The following is a 22,831-nucleotide window of genomic DNA, read 5'->3' as shown; positions in this document are numbered from 1 at the left end:
TTAATTGAAATTTGCATCTGTATATTACATAATACATTAAGTAAATTTGATCTTTGTTGAAATGGAGTGTTACAGGCGTGTAGAACAACTACCCATTGGTAGCACTCTAATGACATTTTACATTAGCTGATCTCGTGACCATCTTCTTTTCAGCTGCCTCGGAGGATTGTCAGGAATGGAAGAGAATGGAAGGTTAGAAACTAGGGGGGGAGAGGGAGGGAGAGAGAGAGAGAGAGAAAGAGAGAGAGAGAGAGAGAGATTTTGTTAATTTACTTATGTAATAATACAATAAAGACTTAGCGAACCCGAAGGTTCGTTGCCGATACTATCAATCGTTAAATCATAATCTACATAATTCTTTTCAGTGACTCTAGTCTAAACTCACCTACTAAATGATTTTTAACGTAATCCTCCCATCTACGTTTCTCTGCGTACATTTCTAGTGAATGATATCCAAGGAGAAACATCATTTCTGATTTCCCGTATTTTATCGTCTGTAACATTTGCCCACATTTGATGCCATTTCAATTTAATTCTCTGCTTAATGAGGGCAATGAAGTCATCGACAGGTATTCCGCGATACAAAATCGCGACCTTTGCTGCTCGACCACACACAGTAGCTAACGATTATAGGCGACAGAGTGAACAGGTACTGCTGATCATTACACACAATCGAGGCACCAACACCGAAGCAGTTCTTGGAGCCGTCAGTATAAATGAAGTCGGCGTCACCAAATTTGTCTTACAGCCTAAGAAATTCATATTTATATCGACATGTCGGGGTTATAGTTTTAGGTAGCCTTGAAAGGGAAAGACAAAGTTCAGAGAAGTAAGTCCCCAAGGATAAGATAATATTGATTACAGTATCTTGCAAAGTAGGTATTTCTATATCTAAATTGATCAAAAAAGTAGAGAACCTGACTTTAAACGATGTTTTCTTTCTTGTAACTGTAAAAATCACTATTTTAACATAAATACCCCTGACCAGGGTTGTGAGTTCAACAACCTTAAACGTCCATTTTATTCGCTGCAATGTTATAACCTGAATTACATTTAGCGTTGTCAATTCTTCCGTTCATTCATCCTTTTTAGATCCGAATATTTTACGTAATAATTTTTGTCTCACGTCCATAAAGAATAGTGGGAAGGATGATAGTTTCGTAAATTCTAACTTTTAAGCTTCTTAAACACGAGCTATATAATTTTGAAATTGAAAAATAACGAGCATTTCCCGCCTTTAAGTTTGCTTTTACCGTTTCTAGTTACCGTAGAACCTAAATCAATCTACCTGTTTAAATGTATTTCCTACTACATCTAGAACACCGAAATTGCTCCCGTTTCTACTTCTAACCATATATTTTGTTTTATGAAATGAAATAAAATGAAAAAATAACTTTATTCTAGGACATATGTCCCCTAAGAATGAATACATGGTTCATATAGTGAGATTTTTATCTGGCGAGCGTTTACAAATTTTCAGATAGTAGAATGAAATTACATTGGTATATTGGCTTTACTACTGTTTATAATGTTAATCAATACATGCCTATTTATTTGATTACAAAGATGTGGAGGTTTGGTTATTCAATAAATGAAGGAATAGGTGTTGTTTAAAAGAAAGAATGGGTGAGGACTAGCGAATGGAGATGGGAAGAGAATTCCAGAGGGAGGTTGCACTTATGACGAAGGATTTGCTAAAGAAGGAGGTTCTATAGGAGGGCATATATAAATCATTCTGGTGTTTAATGAGTGGATGGATGAACGAAGAGTGAGGAGATCAAGGATATAGGTAGGTTTTTTGATGTTAAGAACTTGGAATAGAAAAACACCAAGGAGGTATTGCCTTCGGGAGACTTGAGAGCGCCTAGAGAACCCAAAGATGAATCTTACAAAGCAATTCATGAGTCTCAACTCTAGTCCTGCAGATAGCCCTCCATACACCAAGGATCCGTAGTCGAAGTGGGGGAAGACGAGTGAGGATACTAGGAGCTGACGAGTGTTCTGAGGAATGGAATTACGGAATTTTAGGAATTAGTGTTTTATCTGTTTGCTAAGTAGTTTTTTAAAAATACTTCTGACTGAAGAAAAATTAATGTAACCGAATATTTTTTTGTTTTTTTACACACAAATAATTCATATTTAACCTCATTTGGCCTAATTTAGTAGTAACTTTCTCTCAATGAATGTTTAAACTAGGGACTTGGCTTAACCCTTACTCTCATTCCAAGCAAAAGGAAGGCCAGACCCTCAGAGCATTGATTTGACGTTTATGTAAATAGGGATTTCCACATTAATGTAATTATCTGTAAAACAATTCATTTTATTGCAACTACTATCACCAATAACTTAGTTCATAAGCAATGAAAATACATGATGAAGTTTTCGAAAAATTCTTGCTTAGGTCTCTGTTCTATTCAAAGTTATCTATTTCAACATGAATAGTAAGGATAGCAAAATATAATAATAAATATTATCTAGAGACTAGATATAAAATTTTCATAATGTGCTTAATTTTTTCGATTAACACTTTGGCCGCTTTCTATGTACCCTTATTGTCAAGCCGTGCTGGTTTAGGTGTACGTAAGACGATTAGCAATTGTCATAGTACAAGAGCCGGGAAGAAAAAAAGACAGTTATCTCACCCCAATTTTTGATTACTTTAATGAAAACTATGTATAATTACCAGTCAAAACTGATGAGTCTGCCAAGTGTAGGTAGGGGGAATACAAAATGGCGGCTTTTTCAAAATCTTAATTTTTCATTCGGAGCACTATATCTTAAAAACTACCAACAACACTAGAAAATCTAAAAGAACATTATTTAAAGAAGATTAAATTTTCTGAAATATTAGTCCTAATAGAGCTATTTATGTCCAATAGTTCTCGAGATATAGCCTTTTAAAAAGCAACATTTCATAACAATGTTCTGAAATATCAGTAGTTAGTTAATTTATTTTGAGAAATCTATATCTCAGGAACTATGCGACGTACAGCCATTTTTTATTACCCTAGCTATACTTGGCAGACTAATAAATTTTGACTAGTAATTATACCTAGTTTTCTAATAAGTAATCAAAAATTGGGTTGAAATAACTGCCTTTTTTCTTCTCTTGAGCTCTTCTACTATCAAGGTAGGACTTTTATAGCTTACGTTCGGATTGGTGGAGACAGCAACCCCTCTTTCGCCTATGATTGCCCCATTCCTAGTTTGGTCCTTTCCTAGCTTCCACCAGCAATGATCGTTTTGGGTTCTGCTACCTTTAAGAATTTTTAAAATCCTTAAATTTTTTTTATTATCGAATTTATTTATATTTATTTTTTGATGTATTAAAATTATTTACGAATGAATTTTTTCATTTTAAACACTTTCAATATTTTTTTACATTCAAAAAGTTATTTTTATTCTAAAATAATATATTTTTAGTTTTGCATTGCACCTTTCTAGAGCCCTTTTTTAGTAATTCAGTTAAAATTTGTATCAGCTGATTGCATAAATAGATCTAGTGGCATATGGAGGTGATAGACCAAATTCTTTGGCTAAATATTAAATTTTACACTGCTTTTTTAAATTAAAACAAAAGAAAATATCTACAAAAAAAAGAAAAGAAAATATCGTGCTTTTAAGTCGTTTTTCAGGGGTGCCTCCACGCTCAATGTTTTAATATTTTTTCAGAACCGTATATCATATAAATGATAAAAATAAATAGATCAGAAAAATTAATTTCTTTTAAGCAAAATATTAAAATTAATAATTGTTGGTGAAAGTTGTTTATTACAAAAACATAAATTATAAACAAACTGAGTTTTATAGATTTGAAATAAAATACCTTCTGGTCTTTTTAGTATAAATAACAAAGTCTGCCAAAAATGGTCAATGTGTGTGTATGTGTCTATGTGAAGATAAGATATAGTAGAAACAAATTTTAGTTAGATACTTACAATAATGGATGTTTAGACAGAGAAGAATTGAGGAAAAAACTTACCAAAACAAAGTTTTAACAATAAATGGACTAAATAAGGGAAGCTAGAGCATAATAAAGTGATAGGTACATGAAAAAAAAGAGATACTGGAGAAAAAATAAAAATAAATTAAATTTGTCATGTCACCGGTTCACCAAAAAAATGTTAGGTTTATAGCCCTATAAAGTGAGAAAATATCTTTTATGGTCCCCAAAATAACTATATTTCATAGCTTTTATAGATGTGTATTTGAGAAAATACTAACCCAAAAACGAATAACAGTACGAAACTGATCACGTATTTTTGAAAAATGTATTCTTCAATATTTACAACTGTATTAAAATATATACAACAAAAAAAATTTATGTTAGTTATACTATGGCATGATACAGACATGTGGAGAATCTACTCTGATGATACCCACTGATATAATATTAATAGGTATTTTTAAGTTATAAAATAGTTATAGTCATTCAAAACGTCAAACCTATTCCTTAAAATATTCCCTTTTTTAGGTTAATTAAAACAAAACAATTACTATGCTTTCATCTTTCCATGGTTGTTATGACATTAGTCATACATTTATTACCATTATCATAGCAATCATGAAAACAGAAGAACATTTATTTTCTCCGAAGATGGTCCGGGTGCGATAAAATAAAACTCAATTAGTGATACACTACTGTAATTGAGCCAAAGTTTCATCCCACGTTGCAGGCCTACGTCAGGGAAAGGATTTAAATCTTCAAATAAAGGACGAAAATGAACGAGACTGATTTGAATGATGAAGATTTTCTTCCTTCATTTTAGATTTTATTCTTATCCCCATTTTTCCATCTCTTAGTTTGTACTTTCTTTTAAATCTCTTCTTTTTATCTGCTATTATTTCTGTTTGCATTTGTTTTCTACAACATTTTATTATTCTTATTTATTTTTTACATTTCATTTTATCCCCTTTTTTTTCATTAACTTTTTTACTTACATTTACACCATTCAAATGTTGGTATCTTTTTAAAGCCCTGACAGAGCCCTGCGACGTGGGGCGAAACTTCAATCTCACAGTCAATCAGCGATCTTCCAGAATTAATTTTCTCCTATGGTTAAATATAAAATTCTTATGTATTTCATATTTATTCAATGTTCCTTATTGCTAACAATAAGAGATGATCGATGATTTCTGGTAAACCAAATTTGAGGTATTTTAGAGGAAGATTTTGGAAAATTCGACAGTTTTTCCAGTCACACTACTTCAATGAGAATAATAATATTAGACACCATTTGATTGTGGATTTATGTGAATCGATGTTTGATATGAAAGAATTAACAGATAATTTTATTCTGTAAGAAGTAGTAAATTGAATCAGGGTGATCGTTAATGTAACATTATAATACATTTAGTAAATTTTATCTCAGTTAAATTAAAGTGTTACAGGCGTGTAGAGAAACTACCCATTGGTAGTACTATAATGACATTTTACATTAGCAGGTCTCGTGGCCATCTTCTTTTCAGGTGCCTCGGAGGATTGTCAGAAATGGAAGACGAAGCAAGGTTAGAAACTAATTGGTTTAGGTGGTTAGGAAGTTTGTAATGGAAGGAGTGATATCTGGTTCGGGTTAGATCGGTTACATATGGAACATTAAGGTCTCTATGTATGATTTTATTTGTGATAAAGTAAGGAGCATTGAGGATTTTACGAAGGATTTTCAATTGTAAGGGTCAGTAAGAGAGGAAACCGATGGTTTAGTGGAATCTTAAAGCTCAACTCCGTATGTCCAGATAGGCCTTATAATTGTCATGTAGATCAGTCTTTTATAATGAATTTGAAGTTTATACCGTTTGTCGAGTAAGTGCTGTAAAAGTCGAAATCGGCGTGCAGTTTCCTGTCTTTTCAGTCTTGTGTGAGGATTCCAGGTCTGTCGTTTGTCCAGATGTAGTCCAAGGTAGCGGATCTGTTCGACAGGGGTAAGATCAACATTATTAAAGGAGACTGTAGGGCAGTCGGTAGGTTTATGACGAAGGGTAAAGGTGATTTGATGGTATTTGTTGGGAGTTATTTTAATCCTCCAGTTACGACACCATTCTTCGAGGGCTGTGATATGGGATTGGAGAGTTCGGGATGCAATCAATTATTGGGTTATTATTAACGGCGAGCACACATGTGTCATCAGCATAAGTGGTGAGGCTAGTGTTAGGATTGGTTGGGATGTCATCTGTATAGACGGTGTAGAGGATGGGACCGAGGATACTATCTTAAGGAACACCAACGATCTGAGAATAGGAACGGCTGTGGTTTACTTGGAATAATTTATCGATGAGAAAGGAACCGATGATGAGAAAGTATGTAGAAGGTAGGAATCTACAGAGTTTGTAAAGCCGTCCCGGGAGCCAGACTCGATCGAAACCCTGTTCTACATCGAAAAAGACTCCCGCGCAGTACATAATGTAAATACAGAAAAGAGTTAGTGAAAGTAAGGACCCTTGAGGAACACCTCGTGTAGGAAAAAGGGGGAGGAAGGAGATTTGTTCAGAATAATGTCTGTTTTGGAATGATGGGACAAGAAATAATTAAACAACTTTAAGGCACTGGTTGATATGGAAAGATTATTAAGTTTAGTGTGGAGGATCTTATAATTAACTGAGTCAAAGGCTTTCGAAAAATCAAAACGAACTAGAAATTTGAGTGTGTACGTCTATGTGAACAACATATCCACAAAAAAATAAAGAAGTAGGTAATTAAAATTTCATATTTGAGATAAGTGTGAATGTAAAAGCAACATTTTGTTAACATCGGTTTAACAGAAGTGGCACTTTGTAGTCAAATGTTCCTATATTTCTATTAAAAAAAATAACTGAAATATTTCTTATCAAAGATGAACATAATTACAAGAACAATAAACATATAAATTTTATTATCAAATATACCCAACTGTTGGCAGCTGATATATATCAATATATCTCTAAGAGACAGACACAACAAGTCCCTTAACTTGGTAGAGATAGGAAGAGCATTAGTGAGAGATATAATGTGTAATTAAGTGGGAGGAGTGGGGAGGAGGGATGCGGCGGCTGCGCGGGAGAATCCCGTCCCCCACTCGGCCGGTGCCGGCCCAGACAGCGACCGGCCCTCGTGGGCCCCAGCACCTTCCTAAGGTCCAAGGTACGTCAGTCAGTACAGTACGGGCACGCTACAAAGGTTTACTATAGTATATATCATCGCTTAGCATGTATAACAACAATAAGTATAGATGTATTCTTAATATTCAGCTCTTTTAAGAATGTATACAAAATAGTTTAGAATTATATATATAGCTTACAGTATTATATTTAGAAAAAATCTAGTAGAAATAGTAAAAAAAAAAAAATAATACAAATGAGCTTGCTAGTATCACAGTTCATTTCCTAGAGTCTTAACTTAGGTTTGAAAATGAAAAAAAAATTCAAAGTACATAGACCATCTCTTAACAAACAATTGTATTAAGCACCTGTCCAACAAGGTACTAACTGGATAGATTTAAATTCACTCCTTAAGCGGACACCAATTTTTTAATCCTGTTATAGTGGACAACTCATGAAATATGAACGTTCTTACGATTCCAGAACTAAATTACCAAAATCATGAGTATGACCAATTTCCATTTCCTTTTTTTTTTTTTAATTTATATAATGATTCCGAAACAACTTTTTATTTACCAATATAACTAGTAATTCATTTATTAACTATCAATCGAAATGATAGAGGTACAAAAACAAATAAGAATCAACAATTTTTCAAGTATATATTTTTTTAAAATTTAATTAACGTTTCGGCCTTTTTACCTTTGCCCATTTTCAAAATTTTACACTCCAGTTATATTATTAAAAATTATTTCCCAAATATTAAACAATGGACGTAATAGTTATCAATGCAGGTTACTTTTTTATGGTGGCTTTTCAAGAACAATATATTAATTATTAATAAGTTAATAATGATATAATTTATTATTATTTAAATAAAATAAATTTTATAGAATTAAGTTTCAGCACTCCTTATTAATACTTTAAATGCCTAATGTTCGGCCATTCTTAACTATACAGTCTCATACTCAGCTTTTGGATTTTTTTTGCAGGTTATTCTACCCATGTCTAATAAAATTAGTGTGTTCAGATTAGTATTTAAATGGAATAGTGACAAAATAGGTTAATTTCACTAATCCTATTAGATCTGGACAGAATAGCCTGCAATAAATGTTTAATAGCTGGATCAGAGGCTGTAAATGTATAAATGTTAAGATTGTCCCGGAAGATGGCCAGGTAGACCAAAACGTTGAAAATTTAAAGTATAAATAAAAAGTATCGAGACATGAATTGAAAACAACTTATTTTTATTTAAATAATAAAACCAGTCTCGAAAAAATTTTAAGATTATATCTAATTTAAGAAATTATACTAAGTAGAAGTTGCAGCAACGTAAAACAACTGTCAGAGTTCACCAGGATCAATGTTCATCTTTTAGAGTCATAACTCAGTTTAAAAAAAAAGAAAATAATAAAATAATGCGAAACTTCTCTTAAAGGACACTCAATTGTAACAGGACAATTTTATTACGGTTCCGGCCGTCAAGGTACGTACATGCACTGAGGGCACATAATTCTCAGGTTGATAAGAATGATTTCCAAAATTTGGCATAACATTTTCCTATTTAAATGTTTTGTTTGTAAGAATTATACAATGATTTCGAAACATTTTTTATTTATCGATAAAATTAATAATTAAATAATTAACTATCAATTAGACTGATTAAGGGGAAAAATTCTTGAGAGTTGAAAAAAAAAACATTAACACCAAGTATTTCAGTAATTTTCAACAGCTTAGTAACGTTTCGGATTTTTTACCTTTAGTCATTTTCAAACGTTTTTCCTATTTTTACACGCCAGACACAGGATTAAAATTATTTGGTTTCGCAAGCATGGAAATATTAGTCGACAATTGTAATTTTTCTTGGGGCTTTTCATGTACAATATATAAATTAAAATTTATAGTACATAAATGGTAATATTTATGGAGTCAAAGATAAAGGAAAAAGAAAATTCACAATTGGCAAGGCTCCTAGAAAATTAAACATAAGTTCTTTATACAAATAAATATTATCCAATTATAGTCTCAAAACAATTTTTATTTCTTTATATAACATCGTCCAACGTTTCGGCCATCCTCAGGTACGATCTTAATATAATTTTACAATATTTTAAAGAAATATTGTTTTGATAAAACATAATAGAGAAGGTTGACTATGATAAAAAGTTTTATTTTTTAATTTAATTTGAAGAATTGACAAATTAGAGTAATCTGTGAACTGAAATTAACGACCTGGGCAGAGTAGACCGCATAAAGTTGTTTTTTAAATGCTGTGGTTCTAAAATTGTATTAAGATTGTTCTTAAGGATGACAGAATTGGCCGAAACGTCGGAATATAAAGAAATAAAAATTGTTTTAAGACTATAATTGGATTCAATTTATTGATTTTAACAATAATAACCAGTTTCAAGAAAGTGTGAAGATTATATATAAATTAAAAATAAGAAATATGATACCATACAGAACATATGAATACCATCGGTAAATTTCGGGCGGTCTCTGCTTTGCGATTAGAACTCCGGTCTCTGTTTTTGCTTTTCTTTTCTCCTTAAATTATTTATAAAATTTTAAATTATTTTTTATTTATTATTGATAATTATAGGACCTCACTGTTGATTTCAAATTAAACTTACTTCAACGGATATTTTCTTGAAAATTCGTCATTTATTCACTCGTTAGTATATTTCAACGAGAATAAGATCTGTCTGATGTAACAGACAATCGTACAACGATTACCCGAGTATGATACAAATTTGTAAAGTGAACCAAGATAAAATATTTATATATATATAATTGTGTGTTTATTATTTTTCATCTTTATTTATTTTTTATTTTATTCTCCTTTATGATACAAATCTAATTTTTATGTTTCACGGCTTAAATATAAAATATTGTTTAAAAATCGAAATATTATTTTGACCATATCGAATTTGGTAATAAATCTTTACGGCCATTGATGGAGTAAAAATACATTTCATGAAATTCTCTATAAAACTTCCTATTCGGTCTATATTTTTTAGAAATTTGTTTAACTTAATTATGAATTTTAAAATGTTTTGAATTTAGTTTTGAAAATAGGTCAATTAAAAAAAATTAAAATCTTGGACTTAAAAATCATCATGTTACGCCGTTTTTCAATTTCAGGCGCTTTTTTAATATTTAAGTATCACAAAGTCTTATCTTCCTGTTTTAAGCAAAAATTTTAAAAGTGTTATTAGACCGTCGCTCTGTGGGGGTCTTAGTGGGATGGGTCCGGCCAGTATGAATGGCTTTTGTTTTTTAAGATCTCTAGTGAGGTCGACCAAATACTGACTATATTTTAAATATATGGCAAGAGGAAAAATATTTTCCTATCATATCATAGCAGACTCAAGAAACTATCTGGAACAAGAAATTACTATTTACAAGAAAAATCGTTTTTTTTTTTTTGTAAATAAATTGTTTTTGATAAATAAAGGTTACAAATTTATTTTTAAAAATAATCCGTTCGATTGAAAAAAAATTGATTTATCAAATTACATTATATAGGTCAGTTTATTAAAATAAATATTTACAACTGTTTCAAGGACTAGAAACATATTTTTACCAATGTACTGAAACGACTTGAAATATTTTTAATAAATTATTTACAATTAATATAGATTAAACAACATGAGGCCTATAAAGAATATTTTTTATAATATATAATTTATCTTATATTTTATAGCTTTGATAGCATTAATTATAAATTATGTACTATAATTAAAAAGAGGGTAGTATGGACTGGTACTATTGCTTGCTTCAGAATGCATGCAATTTCAAGAATGCATTAATTATAAATTTCATTTCAGCTTTAGTAGTAATACAGAAGTAAAGTAAATATTTTGATATTCTATTCTTTAATATATATATTATTAATCCTTTTTTGTTATAATGATATTTTTTCCCTACTGCCTTTTCTTTTTTATTCACAATTATAGGTTTTAAGATAATAAATATATTTGTATCATATTCTTGATTAAAGTGTAAGTAATATTTTAATTATCTTGATAACAATTTTATTATTAATGTTTATTTGTAGATATTAATTGTTGATTTATCTTTAGTAGTTTATAGAATCATAACGTTTCTTCTTAGGACAACTGTAGAAAATTAGTTTGATAGTAAAAAAAAACTAATTAAAGAAAAAATGTTGAAATATGAAATAAAATAATATATTCCATATTATATTTTATAATATATATAAATCTAATTTTTAATTGTCAAAAAAAAAAAAAAAAGAATTTGAAGAAAAATGAAATAATATATTTCATATTTAATAATGTTTTAAAATTTTAAATTAAGGAAGAAATAAATATATACAGAAATACATTTTAGCTAGAAAGCAGAGCACAACCGTTAATTAAGAAATATTAAATATTAATGATATATGAAAGTCGACTTTAAATTTGATATTACGATTTCATCAGATGTTGTAATATATTTTCTATTAAATGAGACAAAGAAATGGTAAGAAAATATTGTTCTTTTCTTTTTTTCTTTCTTTAAGTATTTACTGGCATGAAATGATAATAATTAGTGAAGCATGACTGTGTATTGTAGCCAGCTTTTCTAGCAATAGCTGTTTATTCCACAAAAATTATACCCCGACTTACTTAATTAGAAAAATTATCAAATACCCAGTAAATTTTTAAAAACTTAACATTTATATGCCTTTTTTTTTTTTGTATGTCAATATGTATTAATTTATTTTAATTACATAAACATCATTTTAAAATGTAATCATTGTAACTATTGCATTCTATACTCAAAGTTTATTGAACTTCATTTCTTTATTGTTTTAGTATTAGCATTATAAGTTCATTTATTTTAAATAGATTCAAAGTAATTTGTTTTTTAATTTAACATATTTCATTTAGTTTTAACTCAATATTCGGTTATTTTTTCTTAGAAAATACTGATTAAAAAGATATTGCAGGTCAAACCACCAAAGATAAAATAATATAGCAATTTTAGAGAATTAATTGGGACACAATGTTTTTTTCTTGGCGCATTAACTTAAAATCATTCAACGCAACCTGTCCAACTCAGTAACGAGCAATATTTTTGGTAAATTTTGAAACAAAAATTTTGCCATAAGTTATTACATAAAACCAATATATATTAATTTGTGGACTTGAAGATAAACTAAAACGTATTTTAAAATTATACTATATATCTTTTTTGATTTAGGAAAACTGATAAATTAAGAAGAAAATAGGGTTCCCCAAGTTCAACACAATGCGTATACTCTATATTATATTATTATTATAACTACCTAAATTGGAAGAAGATGACAGAATGAAGTAGATTGTAGGAAGATATAGGCTGGGTGGCGGTCAATAAAGATATAAAAATAGTAAAAGAAAACTATTTATTGTTAAACAACGTTCGGCCCCTTTGCAGGGCTTTTCAGGGCTCAGGATTGTCAGATTAAAACAATTCAAACCAAGTTGTTAGCTGTGTTTCAATCTCACAGTACTGACGAAGCCCTGAAAAATGGGACGAAACGTTAGTTAACAATATATAGTTTTCATTTACTATTTTGATACCTTTATTGACCTCCACCCAGCCTATCTTCCTACAATACAACTATTTAACAATTATGATGGGCAATTATACTTTGCATAACCCTATTTAGGATAACGTTGTAATGTATTTGTAGATATACCAGTTGGAATCACAAGAACAATAAAATTAATCTAAAATTGAATAAAACCATAATTACTTAGTTATTTTTAAATTACATAATAAAAGAAAATTAACTATATAGCTTCTAAAAACCACAATGAATAATGTCGGTTGATTTCTTATTGCATATTCTGATGTAATAAAGATAAGCAAAAAATATACATAATAATGTGTATATTAATGTTTTATTTTAACTAAATACAATAATTTATATCAAAATGTTGATCTACATACATCCTCAAATATAGTGATAGCATTGTCTGATCTGCTAGTTTGTATATATAAAACAAAAATCGGATTTCTCTCGATGTCATAGTGACAACTCTTTCTCAAAAGCGACAATGCCTATGAAGCTGGATTTACTAATAGTAGTTAAAATCTTATTCTTAACTTAAAAAGCGGTAATTTAAAAATACATAAAACAACAAAAATTGAACAAAAATATTAAGAAAATCAAATATGTAAAACAAGTTATTATATCCACTATAGTTATCCTTACTATAGAATATATACATTAAAATGAACTATGTAACTATAGATATTAATGTTATGTAAACATAGATATTAGGCTTATGGGTCTCATTAAAAGGAATTAATAAGTGTAACTAACTTAATATTTTAATAAATAAGGTCTAGCGGAAATTTCTGTCCGTTTTTGGAATGAAACGAAATAATATATTTTTCACACCATGAATACACTTTATTGAATAATACAATTGTCATCATTATTTATGACTTCTTACAAGTGCTATGGCAATTGGAATAAAATTGTTGTCTGATATCATCTTATTTTTTTTAATTTATTTACAGCAAACAATTTTGTAAGGACAGAAACAAGTCCATGGTCCACCCGGGAGGAGCGAGCAACACAATCCCCCAAATTTTGATTACTTTACTGAAAACTAAATATAATTACTAGTCAAAATTGATGAGTATGCCAAGTATATATAGGGGGATTAAAAAATGGGGGCTGTTTAAAAACCTTAAAAAAACATTGATTTTTCATTCGGAGCTCTATATCTTAAAACTACCAATAACACTAGAAAATCTAAGAGATCATTATTTAAAGAAGAGTAAATTTTCTGAAATATTAGCCATAAAAGAGCTATTTAAGTCCAATAGTTCTCGAGCTATAGCTTTTTAAAAAGCAAAATGTCTTAAAAATCTACTGAAAAATTAGTAGTTAGTTAATTTATTTTGAGAAATCTATATTTCAGGAACTATGTAATGTACAGATGTCTATTACCTCTCAAATTAAAGCCAATTTAATGGACTGTAAAAAAGCATATGTTCTTTACCTTCGTAGGAATAGTAGTTTTCATGAAATTTGCTAAAATAAATTGATTTATAGTTGTTCGGACAATGAATTTGATTTATGAAAAAACATCATTTCAGAAACCATTGGACTTACTGATGTCTGCCAGCGCTCAAATTAAAGCTAGTTAAATTTACTACAAAATGGTGAATTATTTTTATCTATGTAGGAGTTGTAGTTTTTATGATATTTGACAAAATAAACCCACAAAATGTTAATTTCTAGTTGTTCGTATAAAATGTTGGATTTTTGAAAAAAATATATCTCTAGATCCATAAGACGCATATATGTCTGCAAACACTCAAAATAAAGGAAATTTAAATTACTATAAAGTAGTTTATTACACTTATCTTCGTAGGGGTAGTATTTTTTATGATATTCACATATGAATATAAATTGGGCAAATGAAAATTTGTCCGAACAATATATATCAATTTATTTTAGAAAATTTCATGTAAATTATTACTCCTACGAAGATAAACATCATAAACTACTTTATAGCTCATTAAACTAGCTTTAATTTGAGTGCTAATAGACATCTGTACGTCAAATGGTTTTTGAGATATACCAAAATTTATTTTTCAAAATAAATTCACTAACTACTGATCTTTTAGTTCGTCCCATACAGTATTTTTATGAAATGTTGATTTTATGACGTTCTCTTAGGTTTTCTTGTGTTGTTCCTACTTTTTAAAATATAGAGCTCCGAATGAAAAATTAGTTTTTTTTTATCGGTTTGAAACAGCCGCCAATTTTTATTCCTCCTACCTATACTTGGGAGACTTATCAATTTTGACAATTAATTATACATAGTTTTCATTAAAGTAATCAAAAATCGGGGTGAGATAACTGCCTTTTTTCTCCTCTTGGGCTCTTGTACTATAGCCTTCGCGTTTCTGACGAGTACCCAAAACAATATGTTGCCTGAAGTTATTATGAAGCAGCATCATGTACTTTTAATTGGACATCGCTAACCTCTTTTATTGTGTTGCTGTTTTTAAATTATGCAATTACATCGGAATTTAGCTTTTCGTTCGGTTTCAACAGATCAAAATGTATTGATCCTGGAAGGTCCCACCATAACACACTGTTCTCTTACTCAGGCTCAATTTGGGTTTAGAGTTGGAGGGGACGGTTATTCCGGGTTCACAATATACCTTTTCTTTTCTTATTTATCGCAACTTTTTATCCGGTCCAAGAACGGTTCGATTTTGTTCATTGTAAGCAGAAATGTGAATGTGATGACTCGATCATTCATATTCCACTCATTTAACGCAAGTGGCGCCTGTTTCGAATATCGTAAAATCATCTTCGGTTTAGTTCATTCACAAGGTCATTATGTGACATTCGTTGATAAAAAGAGTGAACTACATATGTGTCAAATGAATATACAGATACTTATTGAAATATGTTGTAATCGAAACGGACATAATTTTCTGGTACACCTAGAGAGAGAAACACTTTATCAAAACGTTATGCTTCTCAACTGTATTGGGTTGTTACATGACACATCATACTTATTTCTAGCTATATAATTGCTTTTTATTGCTTATTATATATAGTCATAGTACAATAAATTTAAAATACATTGCAGCAATAAATTATTTTATTATTATTTTAGTTCTCTGATATTTTTCTATTTTCTTTGATATTTTTCTTTTAAGTATTTTCATTTTTTTTTCTCCTAATCTAATACACCTTTCTTTTTTTCGCTCTTGAACAGATATAAGATTTAATTAAAATCTAAATAATTAATAGTAAAAATTTTAAATAAAATTACAATATATACACATAAAAATCTAATTTATTCTCAAATTATATTCAATAAAAATAAAAAATCGTCAAAAACCAATATTTACAAGGATATAAATATACATTAAAATGTAGGAAATTATTATAAGAAGTAATAAATATTAAAAATATATTTAAAAAATAAATAAATGGTACAGGCCATATACGCATGTCCTTCATTGAAACATCATTATCTTCATCTGTTTCCATGCATGTGAGTCTTGAATTATATTTTATGAGAACTTTGATGAGTCTTATATATCAACAGGGATTCCACATGAGCTCTTAGCAGTGTTTGGAATAGTTCTCCTATCTTCAAACCAGAGGTCTCTCACGTCGTATGATATAAAATAAGTTGCCACTTTAATCAGAATTAAGGTTAAAAAAAATTATATTCAGTTAAAATTGGTTATTTTTCAAAACTAGCTAACAACTGTACATTTTATCTCTCTACGAAAGATTATCAGGGACTTTTTTTTTTACGATACTGTTGAAGTGAAAGTTTGTAAATATGAAAAAAGATGAAAGAGTTTTGGAGATGATTAATAACCTTTTAGTATTACTTTAGCTGATTACCCTCTTCTTCCGATTTTTATACAAACGTTTTGAGTCATTAAGGAATCATGGAAAGCTTCCACATTTTTCAATGCAATAGAATTTATTCCTGTTGCATTGGTGAGTGCATTACTCAACTTTATCGCTATCTTCCTACTTTGAGTTTAAATTGATCCTTATTAGTACCAAAACACCAACTTCTATTTTCCTGAAGACAGTCCTTCTTCTTTCAGAATTTCCATTTATAGGTACTGTAAAAAAACAATTAGTTTGAGCCCTCTTCTGTTCATCATTTATATAGATGGAATCCTGAAAATGTGCAAACGGAGAACAGCCCTCACTACTATTGGCAAATGGAACATGAGGAAAATACTAGCCCATGTAAGGTATTTGCGGATGACATTGTCCTTATAGCAGATAATAAAGAGAATATAGATGTAACTGAATGGGAGTCTGAACTGGAAAGAAAGGGAATGACAATCAATATCAGGAAAAGCAAAATAATACACATAGACCGGGAACAGGAAAACATTGAAATATTTTGCCAAGCTGAACCTACCGGAATGGTGGACGAGTACACTTGCCTAGGAACAGTGATCAGCAGGAATGGAAAGGTAGACCAAGAGATATCCAATAGGATAAAGAAGGCAAATGCAATATACTACCACCTCTGCAACACAGTTATAGGGAAGAAGGAGGTAGGGAAGAATATTAAAGTACATATCATCAATGCTATATACATACCTACCTACCCTCCTTTACGGAAGTGAAAGTTGGGTACCACTTGATAAGCACCTAAGCAGAGTCACTGCAATGGAAATGAGATACCTACGGAGAGTGGCAGGCCGAACTAGGAGGGATCGCATACGAAATGAGAGGACAAGACAGGATGTTGGAACTGTCTCCATAAAGGATACCATAGTAAAGAGACCACTCAGATGGTTTCAACATCTCAGTCGGACGAGTGAAGACAGGGATCCAAGAAAATATTTTGAGGCCAGACCAAGAGGGAGACCCAGAATACAATGGAAGGATTACATCTTCAGAGTGGGAGAGAAAAGAGGGAAAAGCTGGGATGCCATGAGGGTGCTGGCTCGGGATCGAAAGGCTTGGACAGAGGCACGTCCACGCCGAATGAAAGGAGGAAACGAAAGAAGAAGAAAAAAAAAGCAATTAGTATGTTTTCATGTTTCTATGATTGCTATGACAGTTGTAAAAAAGTTGTAACTATTGTCATATTAACCAGGAAACATTTATTTTTTCCTATAAAAACCTATACCTAAAAGTAAGTAGTTAATTAGTTTAAATTCGCCTTATTTAATGATTCGACAATTAGTTTATGAATCACCAATTTTGATCGCTCTGATAGGTCGAGAAAATTGATTTTGATTTTTTCTACACAGCATCTTACCAACTGGCGTAACTGAATCTATGAAAAAATCTAACCCAGAATAAAGCTGAGATTGAATCGTAAAAGTGAATACTGCTCATATTTCGAACTTGTCGACAAATCTAAATCCGATGTCTCGTATGATATGAAGGGTTATCCAATATTCTAGATTCATACATTTTAATACATGCATCAATATCATGTTCCCAACATAATTCTAAGAGAACTCCATTTACTATTAAAAAAATTCATTGATGGTTAGTTGTTTTGAAGGCAAAACGAATCAATGCTGGGAATATTTCTTTTATGAAATTAAAAGTTAAAAAAGAATTATCACGTTATAAGAAATAAAAGGAAAAAAGTAATTAAAAGTAAACAAATAAATCATAAAATAAATAAATAATGAATAAAACAATAAGCATGTAAATATAAAATAAATGAAGGTTCTAAATAATGAATGAATTATGTTAACAGTAATAATTTTCTATAGAATCATTAAGTATATATAAAACTATTTATAGAGCAAGACATATTGTAGAAACCTGGACCCCAAAAAGTTGTCAAAGAAAAAAGACTTGTAGTTACAGAAATGAACTACTGGCGACGAGCGAAAAGAATATCCACGGATAAAATAAGATATGAAATATTAAGAGAAAAAAGAGAATTTTCAAAAAACTTTCTAGTAAAAATTAAGGAAAAGTACCTGAAGCGCGACTGTTAATTTAAAAAAAATGCCTGAAAAACGATTACCAAGGGAGGTGCATTCGTGAATAAATTATAATAGAAGACGGAAAATTCTGTAATGAAATCTAAAATTTCTTGTTGGGGCACGGCCTGAGAGAGGAATATATAAATTTGGATTATATAACCTGACGTTATACTTAAGATCACGAAGTGCATTTGTTTAACTGAATAATTGTATTACAATAGTATTTTTTTAAAAATAATCTTAAATAAAAATAAAATTTGGATGTAATTTATATAATAATAAATAATAAAAAAAACATTATCTAAACATAGCCTAAAATGCTAGTGCAATTAGCCTTGTTCCACCATAATGGAGTTATTATAATTATTATTTTTTCTACAATCAATTGAATAATCGATAATGATTGAGGTTTAGTAAAAATCCCTCAATAATCATTGTTATTATTGTTTAAAATCAAACTCAAATTATTGTTTAAAATACTCACTTGTTAAATACTCATAACCGTAAACATAGACTAAAGATCTATGTTTACGGTAACTAACTGGTCAGTACAACCTCCTCTCGACACCCACTCCTATCTTATTTCAAATGAAACGCCCCCGAACTGCCAGTATTGCAACAATAATCTAACAATAAGCCATATTTTCCAACGATGCCCATATATTAAACCATACTTCAATAGCTTAGGACTAAACCAAGATATCTCAAAAACCCTTGCAGGCAATGATAAAACAATAGAATTAGAGTTTCAGTTTCTAAAATTACAACATTTACTGACAAAAATATAATATTCAACGGAAGAAAAAAAAGTAATAATAATAAAATAAATAAAATATTCTGGATTTTCTCTCTATCTCTATTTACTAATGTACCAGTAGATGACTGCTTGAAGCTAATAGGGAAAAAAAAGAACAATACGCTAATAAAAGACAGGATCATTTCAAGACAGGATTCATAGATTTAAAGGTCTAAATCTATGCACTAAGTACAATTTTTTCAAATACAAAGGGAACTAAATTTGGCAGCTGCATGGATTAACGATGGTGTCTTCTTTATCGATAAATTTGAGTGTGATTTATATCAACAATTTGTTAAATACTCAATTAATGAAAACAACAAATATATAGACGACTTAACAAATTATAACAAAGAAAAATTGCTACGAAGAAATTTTAAAATTATGTAATAAATTCCACAAAAGAATTGAATTCACAGTTGAAATACCTCAAAATAAGATTCATGGATATGGACATAATCATAGATGGACAAAAAATAACCACTAAATTAGTCCATTTAATACACAAAACTAATACAAGCAATAGAAGCATTGCAAAAAATTTAATAGACAGAGCAATAAACTTAACGGACAACATTTACACAAAAGATGTTAAGACTGAGGTATACGCCATGCTAACTGAAAACGTTTATCCCAAAAAATTGATAAATAGATTATGGTACAATAAAATGAATAATAAACATACAACCAGAAACAACACAGAAAGTAGAACACCGAGAAAATAAAAACAATCAGAAGAACAAAGAAATATAAAAAAGAAAAACCACCAAGTCAAAAAAGAATCACTGAATTTTACAAAGAAATAAACAAAAATATTACAGTATACGACAATAGAGAAAGAGGACAAGAGGAAATAAATAGTAATAGCAATAATAAAAAAATCTTTAAACTTCAATGGTATGTATAGGCCTTACAAATAAAATTAAAAAAACACTGACAGAATATGATCATATAAATGTCAGAACCGGTCTATACAGTAATAATAAGTTACAGAATAAGCTGTCCAACATGAGAGACAAAGTTAATAAGATGGAAAAATTAAATGCAATTTATAAGATAGATTGTAAAAATTGTGAAAAAGTATACATTGGTGAAACATCTAAAAAACTTGAAACTAGAATTAAGCAACATTTAACCAATTGTAGAAACGTTAAAAATATAAATTTCACAACTCTGGCCTACCAAAGCATAAAATTGAACCATGAATTCAACTTTGAAAACCCTAAAATAATAGATACAGCACAAAATACAAAAAACAGAAGATTTCTGGAAGCCAAACATAAAACATACAAAACACAGTAAACTACAAAACTGACACTAAACACTTAAATACACATTACGCCGACATTATAAATAGACTCAAAATATAAACATAAAATCAGAAAAAATAAATGGGTTTAGAAAAAAATCACTAAGTTTAATGTTAAATACAAAGCAGGATTTAAAAAAACAGGGAGGTAACCAAACAGCACACTGGACATGGGATAAGGTCCAAAGAGGTAGCAAGAAATATTGAGTAATGGCTGTGCTAAAGAGAAGTGAAGAATGCACAAATAAGTTATGGTAGAAAAGTGTGAATAGTGTAAAGATGTGACATGATTTCCTATATGAAATTCAAATTATGAGGTGAATATAATTGTATGAATCATAATACATAAGGATGAAGATTGTTATTATGATGGTTTATTATTGTTATAGGTTTAAAGTACATGAATATGAGACAGTGATCCCGAAACGATGTGCTATTATATGATAATTTAATATAAATTACATTCAATTGGAAGTTTATTAACCTCAAAAAATTTTGATAAATAAAATAATAAATAATCAAATCAAAACATAAATAAAATATAAGCAAAATTAAATAAAATATAAATGGCGTTGATGACCAATGAAGTTTGGCACCACTAAACAAAAACAAACAAACGGTAACTACGGTACTAAAATAAGAATAAAAAAATGTTCATTTTTCTGCAAAAGAGGAAAAATTGTATACAATATATTGTTGATTCATAGAGTTATTAGGTTATATTTGAAAGTGTTAGTGTAATAATGTAAGAAAAATTGAACAAGTTAGATAAAAAAAGGAGATGGTAAACTAAAATATAATCTGACAAAAGCATTCTGTTAATTGTTAATAATAAATAATAGCCTGAAAATTGTTGCTGTGATATTTAGAATTAGTTATCCTTGAGAATGGTCGGAAGGGCTGAAACGTAGGAGTGGAATAATAAGAAAATAAACAGTTTGAAACACATTGGATGTTTTTTTTATTATAGTTGATAAATAAACCAGCCTAAAACAAAAATTCAAATTATATATAATTATAATATTTAATTTAAAATAAAATATCATATAAAAAATATTTTTTATTTTAATTTAAAAAAATTGAAACTTCTCACTTCATCTCCTCTTACACCAACTAATATGTTCTTAAATAAGAGCATTTATTTATAAATATTTTGTCTATAAAATTAATTTAATCATATTTGACATAAGAGAAAATAACTAATAAATGTGAGATATTTAATAATTAAAACATTTAAGTAGTTTTTGCACGAAATGAAATATTCTGGCTTGAATAAGCTTAAATGTAGCGTGTATCTCCCCCCTCCTGGCCCTCCCCCCACTCAGATATATTCTTGCAGGGCAACGGGGTATGCTCCTTTTTTGTGAGACCCCTAAAACTTTTTGTGGCTATTGTTTATTCAGCTCCCATCTGGGTAAAATTATAGTGAATATTATTTAAATCTATTGTTTATTTTCTATTTCTTTAAGTATTGTTTCATAATATGGTGAAAATAAGAGAAAAAAAACAAGCAAAAAAAAAAATCAGTTGTATTATAGGTGTAGTAGTTTATTCCTGCGAAAAGTCGCATTAGATATATCTCCCTGTTATTTTTAATTCATTCGAAATATAAGCTATACCATGCTCAAACAACATATTATTATCAAGAAAGTTTATTCAACACACACATTTGGTAAAGCTCTATACATTATAACGACTATCTTTAAGTGACAGTTAACGTAATAAGTAATTAAGTTGCCCTACTGAAAATATCACTTAAATTTTACAGTTAAGATTTAGCTATTCGTAAGCTTATTGGGTCTATTGAATTAAAATAAGCATTTGATTTTACTTTGTGTTTTATAATTTCTTTAATTATGACCACTTGAATAAAATATCAATCTTTACTGAAGTCGAAGTATACTTAATAAAACGTATAAAGCCAAAATTTTCCACTAACTACTTCATTCGCAAATACTTACTTACAGTTTTTCCAGTTATCTCTAATTTTCAATAGAATAAAGATAAGTTATAAAATTGTGATGGAAGAACTTAATGGAATTCATATTATTAATTAAAATTTCTAGCTTCAAACCTATGGCTTTTTTTTTCTTACCTCCAGGAGCAAAGAAAAGACATTTAGAAATAAATAAATATATATATATATATGATGAAGATTGTTATTATGATGGTTTATTATTGTT

General features: G+C 29.4%; 1 protein-coding gene across 3 annotated transcripts in view; it reads left to right on the top strand.

The window, feature by feature from the left end:
* The window catches only part of Vmat (Vesicular monoamine transporter), a 298,099-nt gene that overhangs the window by 71,438 nt on the left and 203,830 nt on the right, over window positions 1–22,831 (top strand). Inside the window, exon 1 of one of the 3 annotated variants that reach the window (XM_014425643.2) lies at window positions 7,041–7,117. The exons of the other annotated variants lie outside the window; for them this stretch is intronic. The gene's annotated coding sequence lies outside the window, so the exon portion shown is untranslated. Of the gene's footprint in view, window positions 1–7,040; window positions 7,118–22,831 lie in introns of those variants that run through there. 3 annotated transcript variants of the gene reach the window in all.

This window comes from Halyomorpha halys, unplaced genomic scaffold (assembly GCF_000696795.3).
Source record: "Halyomorpha halys isolate HHAL.00 unplaced genomic scaffold, Hhal_1.1 Scaffold28.1, whole genome shotgun sequence".
Classification (NCBI taxonomy): domain Eukaryota; kingdom Metazoa; phylum Arthropoda; class Insecta; order Hemiptera; family Pentatomidae; genus Halyomorpha; species Halyomorpha halys.
This window is presented reverse-complemented; position numbering and strand designations above follow the sequence as displayed.